The sequence below is a fragment of the Barbus barbus genome (assembly GCF_936440315.1).
Source record: "Barbus barbus genome assembly, chromosome: 12".
Classification (NCBI taxonomy): Eukaryota; Metazoa; Chordata; class Actinopteri; order Cypriniformes; family Cyprinidae; genus Barbus; species Barbus barbus.
Window position 1 is genome coordinate 3,062,502 of NC_136740.1, and position 17,600 is coordinate 3,080,101.

A 17,600-nucleotide genomic window follows, 5' to 3' on the forward strand; every position below is an offset into this window, starting at 1 on the left:
AAAACAAAAACAAATTGACCCTCATGACTGATTTTGTGGTCCAGGGTCACATATAGAATAGGATTTTTAGCGTAATTTTGATATTTTTAGCATCTCTTGTAAGTTGCTTTGAATTAAAGCTTCTGCTAAATGCATAAATGTTATAGGCTTATGTGTGTCCATAGAGTTTTCCAAATAGAAAATTGGCACAACATTTACCAAAATTGGCAGTTATTACAGTAATTTAACAGTGTTGCTTGCATGTCCAAAGATATTGTGGCATGATTCCGACTGTCACGGCGCACCCCAGATCTGCACGCCCCTTCGCAGCCGCTCCGCCCGCATAGTAGTGATGCCACTTGTTTAAGCCAATTTCAATAAAAGAACCAGCTAAATGATAATTCAAACCTCTGTGCTAAGAATTAAAAGTGTGCTGGTTATGCTCTCCAGATCAGTCCATGGATACCTCTTGCTTTGTGTTTTGTGTAATTTATTTTGTCATTTGTAATTGATACTAAAAATGAGGTTCGATGGTTGTAGACTGGAGTACTCATTATCCAATTGTTGTCTAATGTGAACCTCATGTCAAATGTGAGGTGGCATGGTTTTACTTTGCTATTCAAGAACTAAGATGTTGTTGCCAGATTATTTTTGACTACAATTTCAATTACTACTTTGCCATTAATACACATATTAGAGGTTCAGTCCCTTTGGAGTAACCTGAGGTTAGGCTCCTTTTTCAAGGGCGCATTGGCAGTGTGTCACTCCTCTGATGGGTTTGAATCCACAATCTTTCAGTTACAGAACAGATTTAACCACTAAGCCACAGCTGCCACATCATAGGCTATAGTGTGGTCTCCCCTGATCAATATTTATGCAGCTGTTTGCAGCGTCTTTACATCATTTACGCAAATTTACTGGGCAAATCATTTGAAAAAATATATCATGTTTCCTTTTAGCTACCAAGCAAGTCAGCATTACAGTACTTTTGGTTCTAGAATGTTATTCTCATTCCTTCCCTCCATTACTCTCTCTCTCTCTCTCTCTCTCTCTCTCTCTCTCTCTCTCTCTCTCACACACACACCACTTTTGAATAATGCTTCTCAGTGTACCTAAATACTACCCCACTGTGTCTTGAAAGTTGGGCCTATATAAGCAAATAAGTGCTTTTAAATCTCCTTATTGTGCCATTAATTATGTAATAGTTTTCAGTTCCCCAGATCAAATTTGAGTATACAGCTTGAAAGAAACATAAATTAGGAGATCTTTAATGCCCCGAGGTATATTTTGCATTAAATGTTATTCTTGGCTCTGCCTGCTGTATAAATGCTTCAGATATGAACAGAGTTGGCACAGCTCCAGCCCCAGTCAGCAAGCATTTACGAGATATAAATAATCCTGTGTCAATGTCCGGAGAAACGCCACTGATTATTTTCAAATTGAACTTTCAGGTTGTGGGTTAGATCACAATGGCTCTGTTCCAAAGCCTAATGAGCTGCCTACATAATTAGCATTTTAAGGCATTGTAGGCACACTCCCTGGAATAAAGTATATGCTACATATATAGGTAGTCATGTAATATGCATCATCCTTTCTAATCTAATTCAAGTCTGTGCTGTTTTTTTTTAAACACTAAATGCATTGAAGCCACTTTGTTCATTGTTGAAGTGAACTTTTGCCTGTATGGTGATTAGATTCACTGTCTTGGACGGCTGCCTTTAACTTGAGCGTGCGAGTACAGAATGACCTGTTCGGTTTACCTGTGAGTTTGTCTGCGATGTGGTGTGCGACAGGTATAAAGCAGTATCACATGTATCCCTAATGGATATTGAAATCCCAGAATGCATTGCAACGAGCTCAAGTGAAGCGAAACAGAAATGCTGATTAGGGCACAATAGGGCGGAAGGCACACATTAAGGAGAATGTGCTTTTCACTACTACTGTACTGTATGACTGCGGAAAAAGAGCTTTTATTGAACACTGATAGATCAACACATTTGTGACCCAGGACCACAAAACCAGTCTTAAGTGTCAATGTTTCGAAATCGAGATTTATACATCATTTGAAAGCTGAATAAATAAGCTTTCCATTGATGTATCGGTTTTGATTTGTTAGGATAGGACAATATTTGGCTGAGATACAACTATTTGAAAATCTGAAATCTGAGGGTTTAAAGTTGTTCAAATGAAGTTCTTAGCATTGCATATTACTAATCAAGTTTTGATATACTTATGGTAAGAAATTAACAAAATATCTCAATGGACAATATCTTTACTTAATGACTTTTGGCATAAAAGAACATTTATAATTTTGACCCATACAATGTAGTTTTGGCTATTGCTACAAATCAGCGACTGGGTCACATATGGTGGGATAATAAATCATAAAAGTGGTTTGTTTTGTTTTTAAATCTCATGACACATTTGGGATAAAAGGCTCACCAGTAATATTATTTTTGCATTAATACTTGTTAAAACAATCACTTCATCAAAGTTTTTGTTTATTTTGATAAGTCAAAGGACGCACATCCAAAGCATCTTGGCTAGGCGCAAGATCAAAAAACTACATCAAATAATACAAAAAAGAGCTTTGCACTGTTATTCTCCCTTTATTTAGAAAAAGTTAAAAGCGGCAACGTTTCGGTCAAAGACCTTCATCAGGCACACACTATTTTGATAAACAGAAAAAAAATTGGTAAATCTGTCATTATATTAAAACTGTCATTAAAATGTTTAAAAATATTTTTAAAAAGTAAAGGTAATCATTTAATATGGCTTTACGGTAGTAAGAATAAATATTTGATTACTTATGATTAATATCATATTTTAAAATTATATTATAAATAAAATAATATAATTTAGTATCATTTGAATTATATATAATTATAAATATGCTGATTATCTCTTAGGTGGCCATTCAATTTAATAAATAACATTTTAAATCTAACCATGACATGTCAACAAATGGAAAAATCAACCATCTCTTAATTATCACATCAATTTTAGCCCAACAGCAGAGCCGATTTGATCATAAATACCATACTTTTACATATCTTCAGTTATTGAAAAACGGTTGATTTAATTACCTGGAACAAAACTGAACCTCAGATGTTTTCTAAAAGATATATTCTGCAATTTTATAAATACATCCATTACATTAATAGATCAAATTAGTGCAGAATCAGCTTTGCGTTGCTGCCTGTGATCGCATTAAAGATCAGCCGAATTTCGTAGTGAAATGCGGATGTTTAGGAAAGTGCTGCGGTGAGTTTTTGGTGCCATCTAGAGGTTAAGATGAGAATAAAATGAACCCCCTGGTGCGCCATATTCATTCAATACAAAAAATAGTTCAATTTCATTAAAAACGGACAGTATTACCAAATGTTTGTGCGCTGTGAATTTTATTTTGAGTTTATGGCATTAGCTTAGCGCACAGGCCAACTTTTAGTGAAATCAATTGTGAGTCAAGTATCCCGTGCACTTCCTGTGAGGAGTGCTATTTAGAGCCTATGTAGAGCGTTCCAAATTGGTCAGTTATGAGATTCCATTTCAGATAGAATCCTTAGAAGGCAGCTGCCTATGCAGACAGTGCAGATTTTGGAGCGGAGCCAAAGTTGGAACAATGAGCAAACAGAAAAGACAGAAGACTAGATAATAACCATATAGGAGGTAGTTAACTTTTTCCTGGAAGTGAACTTTGAATGAGGTGTCCTGTTGCAGAATAATGTGTTGGCGAATACGCTCACAGGCTATCAGCCTTATTTGGTTGGGCTCCAGGAAGCACTCGCAGGCAGCACTACAGGGTACAGCGGCACTGGAAGCCACACAAATATGCACGAGAGAGAGAGAGAGAGAGAGAGAGAGAGAGAGGGTGGGGCTCATGCGGAGACAGAGCGCTGGCAGAGCCCACACAGCACTATTTAAACTAGAGAGGAGTGTGTGTTTGCTCCGCACCGTGCCACATGCTCCATGGAAAATTCCACCCTGAGACCCACTGTTGCTGGGGTGTGGAGCTGGAGTCACTGGAGAGGTTCTCCCCGCACCCCCACCTCCAGCCGATCTCACGTGCTCTTAAAAATAAAGGTTCTTCAGTGGCTCCTGGGTTCAGCGGAGAACTCTCTTCTGATCAAAGAGCTTAAAAAGTTGTTGCATTGTTGGTGCATTACAGTGTCTTCCGGTTTGGGTGTCTTTAAAGCACCAGAATAAAATGCAACACTCTTAAAAATAAAGGTTCTTTATTGGCATCTATGGTTCCTTGAAGAACTTTTAGCATCCGTGGAACAGTTTTATTGCAGTTGATTGTTCCTTGTACACTCTTAAAAGGTTCTTTATTGGAATCTATGGTTACTAATATCCCTGGAACCTTTCAGTAGCACAAAAGGTACTTTAATATTTGAAAAAGGAATATTCAGAATATTAAAATGTTCTTCAAAAATCGTTCTTCTATGACATAGCTCCGAAAACCCCAGTGTGGAAACTTAATTTTAAAGAGTGTAAAGTGAAAAGATTCTTTAGATTATTCAATTGTTCTTCACAATAAGACAAAAACGATTCTTTTAAGATTTGTTCACCGAGAGGTGCTTTTCGAAACCTGAAATGGTTCTTCTATGCGAAAACCACCGTTGTTTTTAAGATTTAACTTGCTAATCTGCACATTGACACTTCTGCACATTCTCAAAACCTTTGGACTGCAGGCGTAATGATCTTTGAAAGAAGACACTTGGGAGGTTGTTGAATTAGAATCAGAGTTTAGTAATGAAAAGAAACATAAGCAGAAAAGCGCAAATTAGTTGGAAAGTCATCAGAAATATAGTTTATAATGGAAAAATATGAAGCTGTCAAAGCCATTAGAGGCAAAGCCAAAAGTCAGAACTTGTTCTATTTCAAATGTATAACTCTGGAACTATTCAGTCAGAGTTTTATTTTCTATGTCATATGAAATTTTAAAGGACAGTGGAAATATTTCTGTTCAGTTGGCTGTTTGGTTAAGTTGCTTTACAATTCAAAATTTGGTGCAAGTAAGATTTTTTATTTTATAGAAGTCTCTTCTGCTCACCAAGGATGCATTTATGTGATCAAAAATACAGTAAAAACCGTAATGTTGTGAAATATTATTACAATTTAATATAGCTGTTTTCTATTTTAAAATGAATTTTCAGCATCATTGCTGATGCTTCAGTGTCACACGATCCTTCAGAAGTCATTCTAATATGCTGATTTGCTGCTCAAGAAACATTTCTGATTATTATCAATGTTGAAAACAGTAAGTATTTAAATAAAATCTTACTAACGGCAAATATTTGTAAAAACCTAGTAGTGTAGGTTCTTGCAATGATAGTTTATTCTTTATTTTCTTTTTTTTAAGAACTACTACAGTAAAGTTATTGGAGTGTAAAAAGGTTCTCTGTTGAAACCAGGCTCTAAAATGCTTGAATCTTTATTTTTAGGAGCTGCACCAAATTGCATCCAGTTTCAACTTTACTATTTTATTATTAGCTATAATGTTGCTCATACATCATTCACACAGTGAAATTTCCAACAGTAAACACACACACAGCAACCGTTATTTACAGCCGCTCTCTTGATATATAGATTATTCTGCCCCATTATTTAAGAAACAAACCAGCTCGTTCAAATATCGTCCGTCCTGCAGGAACGTCCATTAAACCTAATGTCCCATACAGCTCCGTATGTTTTCGCTGTGGTATTAAATGTCCATGCATGCATAAATACTAACATACCATGGTCCCACCGGTCTGTTTGTAAATGCAGGTCTCTTGGAGCCCAGTACAGAGCTCCCTTGTGACTGAACACACAGCAACACAAGGCTGCCTCTGTGCACCGGGACCAGGCTCTAGGAAATGGTTTATGTTGCAGCCGTTTTATGACTTTGTGTGGTTTATGCTGTTCAAGAGCATATGACTTAGTATATATGCACTTTGAGTGCTTGCTGAAGTATGCTCTCTGTTTGCACTAGATATCAGTACCATATTTTTTGCCACTAACACACCTAACCTGTCAAAAAAAATGACAGTGAGTCATTGAGCAAAAACAGCTGGATACGGCTTTTAAAGTTCATAGCGTTGTCTCCATGCAACTCACGATTGCACTGTAAGAGACTTTTAGATGCAAAAACAACATCTTGACTTGAATATCATTCATGCTGTCTGTTAGTATATAGTTGCTTTAATTTATATTGTCATAAAGGGAATTAGCTAAATTGATCTTTGCAGTCTCAGATTGGCTTGATCACTGCTTTGGTTCGTAATATTTTTCTTTTTCTAGAAATTAGTTCTTACAGCTTGTTCAGTGCAGTAATTGTAGAAAAAGAGTTTCTAGGCTACCTCACATGATTTATTATAGAACATTAATCATTACATAAGTTGGTACAGTGTTTGGTATGTGTTTATTTAATCACTTTATGGATAAATTCAGTGAATGTATAGCAGGATACCTAGTTCGCTGAGAAAATATACATTATCTCCTGTACATTACACATACTAACATAAACATAAATGTTACTCAAAATGAAGAATGACTGCAGTCGGTGCCAGACGGCTCACATTCGACCCTGTGGGTAAAATCGCTGAAACTGGCAAAGGATTCAGACTCATGTTCACTAATATATCATTAGCAAGCATTATGCCTAACATATCAGTGGCTCTTGTACAACCAAGCGAAGGAATGTTTGTGAAAATGCATGAATCAGGTTATCATTACTTCATCAGAATGTAAATTAAGTAGTGATTTGTTAAGCGCCATATAATGTTGTAATGTTCGTGGATGAAGGTATTATGAAGTGTTACCCAAAATTCTGTGGTAGTGAGGTTTTGTCTCTAAGCAAACACGCAGTCATGAAAAGGTTTGCAAACACCCTCAATTTAAAGGCGTTTCAACAGCATTGCTTTTGTTGCTATTTCTGCTCGTCTGAGGTCAGCCGTTTTGTTAGTTTAAGAGCAAAATAATTTGTGCCTTTTAACACAGTTGTAGACAGAAGTTGCTCTTTTATATCTGAGAAAATTACTGGGTGCATGAACTAATTTGTTGCATGTGGCAAATGGAGCTGAGCTAATTTTACCCAACAAAATATTCCAGAGATTATCTGTCTTGCTGTACAAATACACAGATGAGAAAATGAGTAAATAGTAGCTCAACAATCTAAAGATCTAGTGTTACAGTATTATAGAAAAGTCTACTTGTGCTATCTTTATTTCAAACAAAAACACTTGCTTTTTGAACTATTGCAGTGGTTTTTCTGTGTGTCCAAATGCTTGCAATGCTTGTTTAGAAAGTTGAAGTTGTTCTCGAGTGTGTTGGGAGTGCATGGGTGTAAGAAGTGTGTCAGCATTTGTGTATGTTCCAGAAGAGGCCGGTGCGTGTGCATGACGGATTATGTTTAGTGACTCTGAGAGATCTCCCAGCGCCTCTCCCTCTGTAAATAAACACAGGCGTGCGGACAGGCCATCCCAAAAACAACCCAACACACCAGAGCTTGTGGGACAAGGGTGGGCGCTCGAAGCTCCACCGCACGGTCTGCCACAGCTACTCACGTCAGCTCCTCTGGGGGCGCGTTCCAGTGATAAAGATGGAGATAAATGGAGCTTGATCTCGAACAGCCTGCGGGGAGAAAACTTGTGAGATTTTTGTACACCAGTGGTGTAGTCTAGTTTTTTGTAGTGAGCATCTTGTGATTTTTCCCTCCCTCACCCGTCCCAAAACGACACCCCATAAACACTACTGACTAATATGTACAGTATGCATCTACATAACTGACAGCATTTTGAAAGACTGCTTATGTGATATCAGCATGTCAATTTATTATAAGCAACACAATACAGCCGATGACATTTACAGCTGGGGAGACTGGACTGATTTTCTACTGTGTTAATCATCTAACTCAGCCAGTTAAGAGCTACATTTTTCCCGAATATGGTCCCTGGAGCACAGGTTTTATCAGCTGGCAATTGTCAATGCACATTTAAAAGTGCCTGACCTTCAGTCCACAAGGCTGGTCAGGTGTTCTCATTTTGCTCATCATCTGAAACAAGGAGATATAAACATTGTATTCAGTTTAACTGCTGTACACAGACACATACATATCTGTGTTATCTCTCCCCTTCTCCTGCATTCATTGATCTGCACACTAATGTTACTGAAGTTATTAGCTACATACTGTTGACTGTGTGAAATATGCTTGGGACAGTTGACTGATCTGTGGGTTGACCTGATCTGGGGTTTGCTGGGCCCCGGTGCAGGTTGTACCTGTGGGCCCTGTTTGAAATAGTTTAATATATGTTTGTTCTATGTATTTATTTGTGCTATTTACACAATGTTTAAGTTGTGTAAGCCGAACACGGCGTGCGAGTACTCATTTGCTGTCACTGGGGCGGTACCCTTTCAAAAGGTACTAATATGTACACTTTATATACTAATATGTAGCTTTAATGTACTAATATGTACCCTTTTGGGGTAAATAAGATACAAAGATGTACCTTTTAGCTTTTATACCTTAGAGTAGTCCCCAGTGGCAGCTTTGAACAGGGAACAGCCAGCCAATCAGAGCGTGTCGTCCACCAGCTTTGATACCCACAGATGCTTGTTGCGCACAAAACTGGAAAGCACTTTCTCATTCTGGCAAGCTCTAATCTGATTGTCTGAGTTTACGCAACTTAAAAGAGTAAAAGTTTGTTTTAGCATTTTGTAAACAAGGCAACAGGTGGATGCAATGATTTTTTTCTGAGGTGCTTCATAACTAGTAAACTAGATGTATATTCCGTGTCAGTGAATTAATCGCTTCCTATTATTTGGATCTCTCTTTTTTCCTATCTTTCTAATCAGAGTTTTCTGACCCATAATTTCAAATATATATGAAATGTTTTTGAAGAACTCCAAAAGGCTGCATTTATTTGATTAAAAATACAGTAAAAACAGTAAAATGGTGAAATATTATTACAAAGTAAAATATCTTTCTATGGGAATATATTTTAAATTGTAATTTATGATGTAAAGGTGAATTTTCAGCATCATTAATATTATCAAAACATTTCTGATTATTATTAATGTTGAAAACAGTCGAGCTGCTTCATTTTTTCTTGTCAGAATTCTTTGATAAATAGAAAGTTCAAAAGTATTTGAAACAAATCTTTTGTAACATTATAAATGTTTTTACTGTTACTTTTGATCAATTTAATGCATCCTTGCTGAATAAAAGTATTATTATTATTATTATTATTTGAAAGCTGACTCCAAACTTCAGGAGTCAGATTTTTTTTTATTTTTACACAGCGTTTGTTTTTTTAATGTTTTGTGTTTTTTGTGGTATAATCTATTTTTATAGTCTACATAATATGAATGCATCTAAATGGAAGAAAAGAAGCGGCTGATTGTTTTTCATGTCAGTCTGTCTTTTCCTGTCTAAGTGGACGGTTCTTTACCAGAATGAGCTGCGATGTGGACCAGACATTTGCCGTTTAGTCAGAGCTCTAGCTGCACGAGATTATCCACCAGCTATTTATTTATGACCTTCTGCTCTTTTTGCACATTTCTATGGGTTCCCTCAGATGCGAGTGCGAGTTGTTGACATTATGAAAGCTTGGGGAGAAACGTAGCGAGTTGGATCCGAGCATTAGGAGTAGATCGAGAGCAGATTTTCCGCCTGTATGTTTATACAGAACATCCTGATCGCAAAACCCTCGGTTTCCTCATAGCTGCCTTGAGAGAGTTGGTTTTGATCCACCAAACATCTCTCGGTGAGATTCTCGAGTGGGGTTGTTGTCGAAAAAGGGGCACTCGGTACTTACGCAAGACCTGGACCCTCTTCTGCTTCTACTCGGGAGTTAGCGACAGCCAAACTGCATTGCGTAACAGGGAAAGAGTGAAAGGGAGACAGAAAGAGTTTGAGCAAAGGATGAGAGAGAGTGGGATTGTGAAAGAATAACAACTGCTCTTCCAGCGCTTTTATACTGTTTACAGGCAGAGTGCAGGTCTCATGTAATACAATACTCTAACACGAGCACAGCACAGTGTGGGAATGAAATCTGGGGCCCATCTACGTGTCCAGGGTCTCGAAAGAAGCGAAAAAGGAAGATTGAGATTAGAAACTAGAGCATTTCCATGCATACTCACTTTCCAATGACTGTACATACTGAATGTGAAGAACTGCATGATGCCACATAATCATATTTGACATTTTAACACGCAGAAATGTGGAGCAGGATTTTTGACCAATGAATTTTCATGGTGGTCCTGGCTGGTTACAAAAAATCTCATTGACATGGAAGGCAGAAAGAGACAAGATGTGTTTGTGGGTGCAACCTCAGCTTATTACTGGTGTTTGCTAAGGCCAGCATTGCTGTTACTATTACTCATATATTCGAGTTAACCCTATAAAACCTACTGTATCATGTCTGATACACATTTATAAGGCCTCTAAATGATCAACATGATCAAACTTTGCTGTTGCACACAATCTAGTGCATGCCTTCTGTCATTTGATTGATAGTTCATGCTTTTTAGCAAAGTAAAAGTTATTTTAGTCTATTTGTGCAAATGTCAACCTTCAGCTCGTGATTCACGTGTCTTTTTGCTGTCAAATCTTCAATCATGTGTCTTGTTGAATAGAGGTGTGCTATTAATTTTATTTGACTTTTACTTAAGAAAACAGGTGGAAAAACATCCATTACATAAATTAAGGGAAGCCTGTTAGTCATGCACACAGAGACCAAAGTGGATTTTTTTGGCCATTAAGGTACAGCATCAGCACTCTTGTATTGTAGCACCAATGTCTGCATGGCAAGCACCTCTCACATTTTCTTTAGAAGTGCTTTAAAGTTCTGCATTGCAAATTCATATTTAAATGTATGTTCTTCCAGCTCTCTGTCTATCATTATTCTTGGTGTGTGTATGTGTGTTGGCCGGTTGCTCAGAACGAGTCCTGCGGGGACTAAGCAGCCTTCATGGAAGGGCCTTCAGAAGTGTGGGGTATTTTTAGTTCCCAGGGATTATGAACAGAGTTGTTTTCAATTTGCTATTGGCAGGTGAGCGTCAGGGCGGAGGGAAGAACATCTCACATTCCCTCTCTTCTCTCTGTTTTCCCTCTCAGTCTTCTCTCTGTCCCCATCCTCTCAGTTTTCTCCCTCCCACTCTTTCCCAGTCTTTCATTTCTTTCCCAGCATTCCCTTCTCGTCTCACTCCCACTCCTCTGCCCTCGCTGCTTAATCTGGCTTCCGTTCGGCCTCTCAAGGTCTCGACTCTCAGCGGCAGTTTTTTGGAAGCTACTTTGGCTGCTTCCACACAGTCGGTGTTTGAGATCGGAAAAACAGTGTTTACTAACAGGTGCGACTTTCCAAATGTCCTGTACGTACAACAACAGACAGGAAGAGAACAATGTCTTCAACAATGCATGAATAGGTAGCCGGAGTCCTTTGTCTTCTTTTTGATTTGAGGAATGCAGGTAACCATTCAAAATGTCTTGGCTTTTCTTTGCATTTCTAAAAAGCAGCTCCCACTCTTTCGTCCTCTGCAGCCAAAGACTCTCTAGTTCATCCAGCTTGTTTTTTTCTTCTCTTCTGCCCAAACACTTAACGGGAGTTTTGTCTCAATTTAATACCACTGAATTGTGCCTGTTTTCATAAACTGAGAGAGATTGACAGCCCTAAAACTGGTGATTGACAGAAAAGAAAAAACGGGGAATTGCTTATTGCCATATATGTCCAAGATGTGACACACAACCACTCTCAGAATCCCCAAATCCTAAAAATGCATGGTGTTATCAATCTCTACATTCGAACAGAATTGTATGTAGTGTTTTAAATGCAACTGGGGAGGAGGGCAATATAACGTGGTGATATGTTTTTATGTCGCATGATAAGATAATTCACATATGCTACTGTTCAAAAGTTTGGGGTTGGAAGATGATTTTAAGAGTAGTCTTTTGTGTTCACAAAGGCTGCATTACATCAGTAAAACAGTAATTTTGTCAAATGTTCTCACAATTTAAAACAACATGTATATAATTCTATATTTCTATATTGCTAAATGAAAAAATAAATAAATGTATAATTCATTCCTGTGATCTGCAGCTGAGTTTTCAGCATCATTACTCCAGTCTTCAGTGTCACATGATCTTCAGAAATCATTCTAATATACTGATTTACTCGAGAAACATTTCTGATTATTATCAATGTTGAACACAGTTGTGCTGCTGAATATTTTGTGGAAACTGTGATACATTTATTTTTTCAGGATTCTTTGTTGAATAGAAAGTTCAAAAGACAGCATTTATTTGAAATATAAGATGAAACATTATAAATGTCTTTACTGGCACTTTTGATCAATTTTAAAGCCCCCTTGCTCAATACAATATTAATAATAATAATTTTTTAAAAATCCTACTGACCCCAAATTTTGAATGCTAGTGCTCTTTTTTTCATTTTCATTTTAACTAATCATATAACCGAGCCGATTTACTACAATATATCATTTTTCATTTAAGAAGGCATTTTAAGAGTGTGTTTGATTGTTACCGCAGTAAGTGCTGTAAGTAAGCTGCAATGCAATATAACAAAAACAATGATGTAGCATTTTGACATGCTGTGCTCCACTGAATGGAAAAAGTAGCTCATTATTGGAAAGGCAACAATGTCTTGAAAACAGCTTAACCACTGTCATGTTACTGAATATGTAGTTAAGTTAGCACTAATGTAACTACTGTGTATGTTACTCCTGAGCAGCAGCTTACAGTGCGGCGTTCTCCTCACTGCCTGCGGTCAGCTTGCACTCTCCTGTTTCCTCTCTCTGACCCTCACAGGACAGGACGAGTGCAGGATAGTCCCGGCGAGGGAACGGGGGAATCCGAGAGCATGTCTTACAGAAGTGAGAAATGCTCTAAAGTAGGTCAAATACTTTTCCTCCGCTCTCCTTCCCGGAGTTTTAGCACAATGCTACCAGTACTTGGTCTCAGTTTCCATTTTCAAATGGTAAAAGTGACACGGAGGTTGCGAACGGTTGCATCCGGCAATTTCTCGCACTCATAAATCAGGATGAAGTCTTTTGAATGTGAACAAACGTTTGAATATTTTCCTCATAATTCACTGCTTGTAAAAACTGAGAAAACTAATATATCCCCATAAATAAGCCCCTTAATGTCATAGTTTTATTGAAGCCACATGCCGTGCCATAGGTCTCCACGGTAACTAAAACTTACACCTTACACCAAATAATATGAATAGTTATTCTGTGTTAAACATAAGTAAGCTTGTGTCTCTGTGTATTGTAATATTTAAGGCTAAAAAGGATTTTTGTGTTGGAAAGCTCTTCTTTTGTATGCTCAGCTATTTAAAGAAACAGTTCTCTCAAAAAATAACAATATATTCTCGCTCTCGTGCTGTTTTTGCATGTGGATTTATATATATATTTATACAGTATATATCTTATATAAATTGTAAAGATACTATTCAAATGTTTTCCCTTAATTAAGGCCCTTTCACACAAAGAACAATAACTATAAAGTTAACTGTAACAAGACTTGCTTTAGCGTCTACACCAATGCACAATAACACTTTATTTATTAATGTAGCATTGCATCAGTGTCTCAGCAATGGATGCTCTGCAGTGAATGGGTGCCGTCAGAATGAGAGTCCAAACAGCTGATAAAAACATCACAATAATCCACACCACTCCAGCCCATCAGTTAACATCTGGAGAAGACAAAAGATGTGTGTTTGTAAAAAAAACAAATCCATCATTAAGACATTTTATCTTCAAAATGTTGCTCTATCCATAATATTGCTTTCTGTTTTGATGTGAGAGGCCAACAGGAGATGGACCTTTCACTGGAGGAAGCATGATTATGCTTTTCGCTTCTCCAGATGTTAACTGATGGACTGGAGTGTTGTGGATTATTGTGATGTTTTTATCAGCTGTTTGGACTCTCATTCTGACGGCACCCATTCACTGCAGAGAATCCACTTTGATGCATTGCTATATTTCTCCAAATCTGTTCCTATAAATAAACAGACTACATCTTGGATGACCTGAGGGTGAATACATTTTCAGAAAATGTTTGGGTGAACTATTCCTTTAACGAAGCTACATATTTTGCCCTCCAGCTCTTGTATTGGACTCTTCACGGATCACTGATGAAGCGTTCTGGCCTCTGATGAGGCCCGTGGCACACGACCTGGAACATCTGTAGTGGATGATGAGTTGGGCGTTCACTGTAATGTAGATAGTGAAAAGGTGAAAGTGTACGCTCATGTTTTTGTGTAATTTGATTCAAACGCTAACTCCTTCCCTGTCAAACACACATCTGACAGCGTTTTCCAGCCCGAGAGAGAGAGAGGGATGGTCCAGTCAGCAACAGGAGTTATTTCGAGACTGAAGGACGGACAGCCGTGTCATCGAGCAGACAAGCTCGCTAATCTATCTGTTAATTAAAGCCTGGAGGAAATCCAGCACACAGGAAGTAGGACTTGGGTCAGTGGCAGAGCAGAGGACACTGGGAGGCATTTCCTGGCGCAGGTGTTTGATCAGTGAGCATTCAGATGTGCAGATCAGTAACCGGGATCCATGTCTATTTAACTACCTAATGCCTTCAAGATGTATATTCGGCGTAGGGTAAACAGCTTATACACCGGCAGGGCTTTAAAACAAACATGATGTCATGTCTTCGCAGATGTGCATACAGAGATTCAGTTGAGGCTTATATGTTGGAAATATGTGCGAAAGCATCAGATAAGTGTTTTTCGCTACTAAACAAGTGGTGGCGGCCACAATGCAGCTCTGTAGCGTCTTTCCTCTCAGGAAGGAAGCTCTTGTGAGATCAAGCCGCTGTGCATATTTTTTGGCGCACATCACAAGTGGTCCTCACTCACGAAGACTTCCTGAGTTTAAGATCCAAGTGTTTGCAATGGCAAACCTGATGAGTGATTTATGGGAACATAAAAAAGCTCTTTGTTATTATTAGTGTGTATGAAATGTGTGTGTGTGTGTGTGTGTGTGTGTGTGTGTGCAAGAAGTGAATCATTCATCAGGGCTATTGCTCTTTGTGGGCGCTTCATATCGGGTTCAACCAGTTCAGTTTCAGCAGCACATCTGACGGCTGTTTTTTTTCCAGTGTTATCTCTTTTTATTGAAAAACGGTTACATTATTTTACATTACATCATTTTTTGTGCACTTGGTAATAAGGTGCTATCAACGAGTTTATGTAAGCCTGTAAAATTCCTTAGATGGGAATAATAAGCCCTTGTGAGATATTTTCATTGTATGTGATCAAAAAGAAAACACCCAGCTGAGAGTGTTAGCTTTGCCTATTAAAGTGCCTGTAAAGTCAGGTCATACGTGCTAATTTTACACAAATAATCACACAAGCTCCGCTCAAACAAAAAAATATATATTAGGCCTAAATTTAAGATTTTAGTATTTGAATTGCATAAAAATGCATTTCGTTTTAACATAAACAGGCTAATAAACTTAATGTGGTGCATATTTGTCAATCATAGACAGAGTCAGATTTCTGTAATAGTACTAATTAACCTAAATGTGTTTTAAATAGACAATAAATCCAATCTCAGTATTGCTCTGATTATTGCAGTTGAATCTTGGTTGTTTCAGCTAGCCATATTTGAACCGTGTTATAAATAAAAGTTTTTAACTGAATAATTTAGTTTTCACAATGAAATTAGTTTGGGAAGCCTGCATTTATAATGCATTATAATTCATGCATAATGCCTTATAAGTACATTTTCATACCTACCAATTTGTGGTAATAAAATTTAAAAGTATGATGCATTATATCAGCAGATGAAACCTACATTTATAATGCATCATAAATACCGGCCTCCTATAAAGTGTAACCATTTAGTTAAATACATTTTGAAAGTATGATTATTTAAATAAAATCAAATAGTCAAATAAACTTTGCCATGATTTTCAGTACATAATTAAGTTTTTTTTTTTTTTTTTTTTATGGTAAAACTGTGTAATCCAAATTGATGGACATTTTACATGCAATTCAAATACATAAATCTTACATTTAGGCCTAAATAGTTTTAGAGTGTGTCATCCCAAAACTGGAAAGCACTACCTCTGTTTAGTTGACTTTTGAGAAAGAACTAATCACTGAGTTTGCAAACACTTACAAGGTCATTAACATCTCATTTTTGAGTTTGACATTGGAGCCCCTTGGGAACAACTAAACCATGACCTATATATTCTGCTCTGTTTATGTGAAATAATCAGTATGTATCACTTTTGGAAGTCTTTACACATTCTATTATTTTCTGTGCAATTACAATACAGTCTCTTTGTGCACTTTAATGTGGTTCTGATGAGTTTGTTCAGACCACAGCGGCACCACATGCGACTAATCATTTTTATGTCACGTTGGTATAAATCAGCGGTTTGCTACTGAATCTGTGTAAATCAGCGGTTTGCTTCCTGACTCAACCCATATTCCCCAGCGGACTGAGGGTGACAGCGAGCTTGTGTTGTAGAGAGATTAGAAGTATCATCATACGTATGTGCGCGCTCACTTGTGTGTGAACTCGGCGGAGTGTGGTTTCAGTGAACCCTGCTCAAAGCGTCCAGTGTAGTAGCAGCACAGCAGAGCCTTTCATGCAGTCGAGATGTAAACACTGCGCCTTACGCTGCCTCATTGTAAGTGTGACTTTTTCTGCTGCTGGAGGGAGGAAGCTTCAGAGAAGTGCACTGGACTTGGCTCTTCTGTTCAAGCTGGTCAGCAGAAGAAACCCTTACAAAGACTGATAGACTTCTGGTGCTTGAGATCTTGAGCAATGGAAAACTGTCACTTGTCGCTTATGCAAACACAGAAACCATCATCACTTTTAAATAAACAACCAGTGGTTACACTACTATTTTGGTAGTCAACTTCAGACATTATTCTCACTATAAGTTACTAACTCTCATTGGAGTATTAGTAGACTGTTAGGTTCAGGTCAGTGTTAGTAGAATAAGTAGACTTGTACTTGCAAACCTACTTTTAGTCAGTGGAATGTCAAAATACGTGTTACCGAACCAGTTAGAACCAAAACATATCATGGTTTCCACCACAGTATGAAGCAGCTAAACTGTTTTCAGCATTGATAATAATAAGCAAAAAGCAAATCAATAAGCAAAAATATTAGAAGGAATATAATTAGAATTCCTGAAGGATCATGTGGCACTGAAGACTGGAGTAATGATGCTGAAAATTCAGCTTTGATCACAGGAATACATTACATTCTACAGAATATATTCACATAGAAAACAGTTCAAATGTAATAATATTTCACAATATTGCTGTTTTTGTATTTTTTATAAAACAAATATAGCCTTTGTGAGCAAAAGAGACTTCTTTCAAGAACATAAAAGATAAATGAGTAAATCTTACCGACCCTAAACATTTGAACAGTACTGCACTTCTGATATGTAATTTATAATAAAGTCAAACATAATAACAGGATTTGTTGATTTATTTTGTACCACCTGTAACTGAACTCGGTGAAACCCACAAATCCTCCCATAATTTGCTCTTGATAAGAATAGAGTTCTGCTAAGAACAAAAAGCATCACTATAACTCATTCAAAACACCTTTGCAACCATCTAGAACTTTTAAGCGGT

The 17,600-nt window shown here is 37.5% G+C and overlaps 1 protein-coding gene across 1 annotated transcript in view; it reads left to right on the top strand.

Moving 5' to 3' along the window:
* LOC306877585 (transforming growth factor beta-2 proprotein-like) overlaps positions 1–17,600 on the top strand; it is a 35,224-nt gene that overhangs the window by 1,707 nt on the left and 15,917 nt on the right. The window lies entirely within an intron of this gene.